The sequence below is a fragment of the Magallana gigas genome, chromosome 1, assembly GCF_963853765.1.
Source record: "Magallana gigas chromosome 1, xbMagGiga1.1, whole genome shotgun sequence".
Taxonomy (NCBI): domain Eukaryota; kingdom Metazoa; phylum Mollusca; class Bivalvia; order Ostreida; family Ostreidae; genus Magallana; species Magallana gigas.
This window is the reverse complement of record NC_088853.1, coordinates 5,534,240-5,542,408: the sequence shown is the minus strand read 5'-3', so window position 1 is coordinate 5,542,408 and position 8,169 is coordinate 5,534,240.

Below are 8,169 nucleotides of genomic sequence, written 5' to 3'. Positions count from 1 at the left end.
CCGTTACACACAGAATCACACACTTTTACACATATACCGTTACACACAATCAAACACTTTAACACATGTACTGTCACACAGAATCACACACTTTTACACATATACAATTACACACAGTCACACACTTTAACACATATACTGTCACACACAATCACACACTTTAACACATACTGTCACACACAATCACACACTTTAACACACATACTGTCACACACAATCACACACTTTAACACATATACTGTCACACACAATCACACACTTTAACACATATACTGTCACACATAATCACACACTCTAACACATATACCGTTACACACACAATCAGGAACTTTAACACAAATACTGTTCCACACAATTACACACTTTAACACATATACCATTACACACAGTCACACACTTTAACACATATACCATTACACACAGTCACACACTTTAACACATATACTGTCACACACAATCACACACTTTAACACATATACCGTTACACATTATCACACACTTTAACACATATACCGTTACACACAATCACACAATTTAACACATATACTGTCACACACAATCACACACTTTAACACATATACCGTTACACACAGTCACGCACTTTAACACATAAACCGTTACACACAATCACACACTTTAACACATATACTGTCACACAGAATCACACACTTTTACACATATACCATTACACACAGTCGCACACTTTAACACATATACTGTCACACACAATCACACACTTTAACACATATACCATTACTCACAGTCACACACTTTAACACATATGCCGTCACACACAATCACACACTTAAACACATATACCATTACTCACAGTCACACACTTTAACACATATACTGTCACACACTTTAACACATATACTGTCTCACACAATCACACAATTTAACACATATACCGCGACATACAATCACACACTTTAACACATATACCGTTACACACAATCACACAATTTAACACATATACTGTCACACACAATCACACACTTTAACACATATACCGTTACACACAGTCACGCACTTTAACACATAAACCGTTACACACAATCACACACTTTAACACATATACTGTCACACAGAATCACACACTTTTACACATATACCATTACACACAGTCGCACACTTTAACACATATACTGTCACACACAATCACACACTTTAACACATATACCGTTACACACAGTCACGCACTTTAACACATAAACCGTTACACACAATCACACACTTTAACACATATACTGTCACACAGAATCACACACTTTTACACATATACCATTACTCACAGTCACACACTTTAACACATATGCCGTCACACACAATCACACACTTAAACACTTATACCATTACTCACAGTCACACACTTTTACACATATACCATTACACACAGTCACACACTTTAACACATATACTGTCACACACAATCACACACTTTAACACATACTGTCACACACAATCACACACTTTAACACACATACTGTCACACACAATCACACACTTTAACACATATACTGTCACACACAATCACACACTTTAACACATATACTGTCACACATAATCACACACTCTAACACATATACCGTTACACACACAATCAGGAACTTTAACACAAATACTGTTCCACACAATTACACACTTTAACACATATACCATTACACACAGTCACACACTTTAACACATATACCATTACACACAGTCACACACTTTAACACATATACTGTCACACACAATCACACACTTTAACACATATACCGTTACACATTATCACACACTTTAACACATATACCGTTACACACAATCACACAATTTAACACATATACTGTCACACACAATCACACATTTTAACACATATACCGTTACACACAGTCACGCACTTTAACACATAAACCGTTACACACAATCACACACTTTAACACATATACTGTCACACAGAATCACACACTTTTACACATATACCATTACACACAGTCGCACACTTTAACACATATACTGTCACACACAATCACACACTTTAACACATATACCATTACTCACAGTCACACACTTTAACACATATGCCGTCACACACAATCACACACTTAAACACATATACCATTACTCACAGTCACACACTTTAACACATATACTGTCACACACTTTAACACATATACTGTCTCACACAATCACACAATTTAACACATATATACTGTCACACAAAATCAAACACTTTAACACATATACTGTCACACACAATCACGAACTTTAACACATATACCATTACTCACAGTCACACACTTTAACACATATACCATTACACATAATCAGGGTGTTGCTAAAACGCGGAACGGAAAATGGAACGGAAAGCAGAACGGAAGGGAAAACGGAAAATCTTATCTCATTTTATTTACCTCATAGATTTGTTAATCATGCTAAAACGATATACTTTAAGTACCTTTTTAATTTTTTTTGAAAGATTAGCATTATTAGATTATTTATTCAAGAATATTTATTTCCTCAAAATTAACAGTACATGCATTGACCACTATATTCTGTCCCAAAATATCCTCGATTCACTTTTTGCTGTATATTTATATATACCTCAGGGTTCAAGCAATTCTCTTTTAGAAGCATTAAACATTCTCATTATTCTTTCTTTAAAACGTCCTCTCTAGCTTATCAGCTGGTATAAATACACGGCTAAAAATAAAGAAGTCTACGGGGTTTTGCATTTCAACAGACCCGGATGATAGTGTTGAAAAACTGTGAAAGGTCTTCTGAGTGACTTCCAAATGGAGAAAAGATATCAACATTTTCCGTTATAAATCGTCCAAATGTGCTGCATGAATATTTTGGGATCGACAGACTATAGTCCCAATATATAATCGGAAAATCAAACCAGGCAACTTCTAGAGCTCTCTATTCGGATCATATGTATATAGCTGTTGGAATAAACAACTGCTTATTAATGCAAACGTAAACAAAATTGCATTGCTAAAAATACTAGTTTCACAAATTACTAGTCTCACAAATTACCGGGTATTTTAATGTTAACTGTATTTTAATTTTTAATGTCGTCAGTCCTACGGTTTTTTTTTCTTCCATCTCAATGATACTGTATCGTCTGTATGATAAAAGATCGTCTAGAACACCGAAAATTCAATTTTGATGTAAGTATATACATGTACATCATATTTGAAATATAAAAATACTCAAAACACGCATAAAACGCTTTCACTAACTGCGTACGTTACGCTGTTATGCCAGCAATACCATATAAGAATAATAAGTAAAAAGTTATAGCTAATTTGCTCGTTTAATCATGTTAATGTTTCACAATTCGTATACATTTGATTTTTCTGTTTCCGTACTCAACTAAAGCCGAATGAATACAATGCTATAATTGATAGACATTCATATGAATATTAATAAGATAACAACGTGTTGATAATCATTCATTAGATATAAATAAAAGATACAAAGTAAATCGTTTCTGGCCAGTCTATACCCTTTTTAAGCAATAAACGTGATGATATTTTCCATTCCGTTCCGCTTTCCGTTCCGTTTTCCGTTCCGCGTTTTAGCAACACCCCACATAATCATGCATTTTAACTCATATACTGTCACAAACAATCACACACTTTAACACATATACCGTTACACACAGTAGGACTGACGGCCCGGAAGTGCGGATCCATCCTTCTAAGTCAAGCAATGTTTTCTTATCCGCGGAGAAAGTATTGAGTTGGGAGGTTTTCTTTTAGACGGAAGATGGGACAGATCAAAAATGGGTTGACCCAGTCAATATTTTCAAACAGATTATTTCATCATGTATAAAAGCATTAAGTTCAGGGTACTTCAAGAAAAGTTCCGCCAAAACACAAAAGTTCATGATATGCAGTGAAAAAATAACAAGTTTTTAGCTCACCTGAGCCAAAGGCTCAAGTGAGCTTTTCTGATCACAATTTGTCTGTTGTCTGTCGTTGTCGGCGTCGTCGTTGTTGTTAACTTTTCACATTTTCATCTTCTTCTCAAGAACCGCTGGGCAGATTTCAACCAAATTTGGCACAAAACACCACTAGGTGAAGGGGATTCAAGTTTGTTCAAATAAAGGGTCACGCCCTCTTTAAAGGGGAGATAATTGAGAATTATTGAAAATTTGTTGGTATTTTTCAAAAATCTTCTTCTCAAAAACTATTAGGCCTGAAAAGCTTAAACTTGTGTGGAGGCATCCTCAGGTAGTGTAGATTCAATTTTGTTCAAATCATGGTCCCTGGGGGAAGGGTGGGGCCACAATAGGGGGATCATGTTTTAGATAGGAATATATAGAGAAAATCTTTAAAAATCTTCTTCTCAAAAACTATTAGGCCAGAAAAGCTCAAATTAAAATGGAAGCATCCTCAGGTAGCGTAGATTCAAGTTTGTTCAAATCATAGTCCCTGGTGGTATGGTGGGGCCACAATGGGGGAATGGGTTTTTACATAGGAATATATAGAGAAAATCTTTAAATATCTTCTTCTCAAAAACTATTAGGCCAAGAAATCTCAAATTTAAGAGGAAGCATCCTTAGGTTGTGTAGATTTAAGTTTGTTCAAATCATGGTCCCGGGGGTAGGGTGGGGCCACAATAGGGGGATCATGTTTTACATAGGAATATATAGAGAAAATCTTTAAAAATCTTCTTCTCAAAAACTATTAGGCAAGAAAAGCTCAAATTAAAATGGAAGCATTCTCAGGTAGTGTAAATTCAAGTTTGTTCAAATCATAGTCCCTGGTGGTATGGTGGGGCCACAATGGGGGAATGGGTTTTTACATAGGAATATATAGAGAAAATCTTTAAATATCTTCTTCTCAAAAACTATTAGGCCAAGAAATCTCTAATTAAAGAGGAAGCATCCTTAGGTTGTGTAGATTTAAGTTTGTTCAAATCATGGTCCCCGGTGGTAGGGTGGGGCCACAATAGGGGGATCAAGTTTTACATAGGAATACATAGAGAAAATCTTTAAAAAATCTTCTTCTTATAAACTATTAGGCAACAAAAGCTCAAGTGGTAGGGTGGGGCCACAATGGGGGGTCAAGTTTTACATAGGAATATATAGAGAAAATCTTTAAATATCTTCTTCCCAAAAACTATATTAGGCCAAGAAATCTCAAATTAAAATGGAAGCATCCTCAGGTAGTGTAGATTCAAGTTTGTTCAAATCATGGTCCCTAGTGGTAGGGTGGGGCCGTGATGGCGGTTTGAATTTTTACACAAGAATGTATAGAGAAAATCTTTAGAAATATTCTGGGAAAGTTTTCGGTCCTAAGCTCAGTACAAGGTGATGATCGACTATGTAAGCAAAACAAAGGGGACAAAATAAAATTTAATCTTTTATTGTTATATGCTACAGTCGGTTCAAGCATATCTTTTACAACATACACCATAGCATAGCATAGCATTGAAATCTCATAGCATAGCATTGGAATCTCATAGCATACAATCTCATAGAATCGCATTTGTCATATCATACCATAGCATACCATAGCATACAACATTATTTTAACTCGGTTTTATTTCAAATGTTTTTATTTGAAAAAATAAATGTGTACATGATAGATTTGTGGGAAACTTTGGCTTCTTATTATTCACATTCGAAATGTGTGGAACTCTTCTGTGTATGGAGACGTTTTTGTTCAAATCTCATAGCATGCCATAGCATAGCATACCATATCATTAAGTCCTTCATTTCAATTTCTCATAGCATAGCATACAAATCTCATAGCATAGCATAAAAATCGCATACCATAGCATGGCATAAAATTATAAAAGATATGCATGAAATGACTACCGGTGTTATATAGTGCCTTTTCCCCCTAGCCATCTTTCCCCCCGGAAAAATGGCTATATAGCAGTTCTTCCCCCCGGAAAAATGGCTATATAGCAGTTTTTCTCCCACGGAAAGCTGACTATATAGTGGGCTTTCCCCCTTTTTATAGCCAGATTACCCCCACGGAAAACCTACTATATAGTGGATTTTCCCCCCATTTTTACTTTCCGGCCATCTTTATTGCGGACCATTCGTGACAATAATTTGCAATAACTGATATGATATTAATTTCTCACAAAAAAGGATAATCATGGCATTTATTTTTTTCAACCCCAAATATTAACTAAGGCATGCGCCTTCAAAACATGCATATGTCATCATCGTTTATTTCACCTGTTCTCACCCCTTTTTGGAACACCTTTTACACGGATTTCGGAATACCTCGAATCTTTTTCATCTAATCGATGCTTATGTACAGTTTTGACTTCGACGTTATGAACACGTGAGAACACATTTGAGTGAAAAAACGCCGGTTTGGAAATTTAATTTTCCAATGTATTACCATCAATGTATAAGCTTAAAAACAATTATAATATACTTCTTCTTCTAAATATCAAACGGGAGACAGGGTGCAATGATATAATGAGAAACTGAAATGTTTTAGTTTTACTTTGATTGATGGGGTTCGAAATCATGGGTGAGGGGTATTTTAATTATGTATTAAAAGCATGTGTAAAGTTAGTGTTTACAATTTCGTTTTAAAGTTACGCATATTCATATTTTTAAGCACATTTCTACGAAACGCGGGAAATTATGATGTAAACATTTTAAAAAACAATGAAATGTCTTCACAACCAGAACAATGTCGGTATCTTTGCTGGTTACTTTGGAAAATGTGAAATGGAGCCTGAACTAACTTAATGTTTATATTGTCACTCACCATTTGCTAATTATTCCACTTTTATGTTTGCAACTTGATTTATAAATATACAATTTTGAAATCGATGCCATATAAATCAAGATATACGATTCAATTACCTTAAAATTTATACTATAATAATTTGTTTCATATTTTTGCAATTAAAATTTACTTGTGTACCATATTATTTCTACGAACAATTAAACAAGGGTAATTAAAAAAACATAAACAAAAAAAACCCCAAAAACAACCAACACATATATTGTGATGAGCTGACATTTTTTTAAATATAAGCTTGTTCTTCTAATCAACTAACAAGTAAAAAAGTCGTATATGCGCTTAGGTTGGTTATTTATTTTTGATTTTCGGTTTCTCCTTTTCATTGATTTATTTATCTAATTATTTATTATATCATTAGTCATCTTATGAATTGATTAAATGTTTTGAAGAATAATGAATTTTTCCCGAGTACCTTTTTAAAAAATTTTGTTCGTAAATTTAAAAAAAAAAGCAGCAGAATTAAATGTAATTTTCAATCATTTTGATAAAGAAATATATGAGTGATTGTGTATTTTTAAATGATGTTTTTACTTTTAAATGACCGTAAAAATATGTGCATGTGGTTATCTAGAGTTTTTGAGATATGGGGCCCTAAAAATACATATTCTTTATAACTGGATTTCAAACATCGGGCTCGAAAACAACAAAGGCTCCTACCCTGCATGGGGGCTTAAATTTTTGGTGACATCTACTAGTGGTATACCACTACCACTGTGAAAATATGGTTAATTGGTCATCTCTAGAATTTGAGATTCGGGTCCCCACTTATAGAACACTATTCAATCATTATAATGGGGTTTTAAACATAGGGCCCTGAAACATCAAGGGCCACTACCCTGAGGGCTGAAATTTTCAGAGTCATCTTCAAGTGGTAAACCACTGCCACTATAAAAATATGGTAATATGGACATCTCTAGTTTATGAGACATTGGACCCTAAAGAACATGCACTATAATTATTATAAAAGGATTTTAAGAATCGGGCTCTGAAACATCGGAAACAATTTTCCTCTAAAACGGAGGTTTAGCCTGGATGAAATTCTCACAAACAGACAAACAGTCTGATAGATTTATCAAGAAATTCTTAAAACATTCTCGTTTAATACAATTTCAGAACTTAATTCCATTACACACATGTTCAACTTTCAGCATTGTCTATAAAAATAATGAATCGGCAAAACGAAACTTAACCTGTACAGATGAATGCAGATATACATGTATGCAACTTGGGAGTGTAGAAACATTGATTTTAATCCTAACTGGATTTCCATAAATATTTTTTATAAAATCTGAACCAAAAACGTGAGGGAGAAACCCTGCTATGGGGGAAAAGCTACTATATAGTAGCTTTTCCCCCCGGGGGGAAAGGCTACTATATAGTAGGTTTTCCGGGGGGA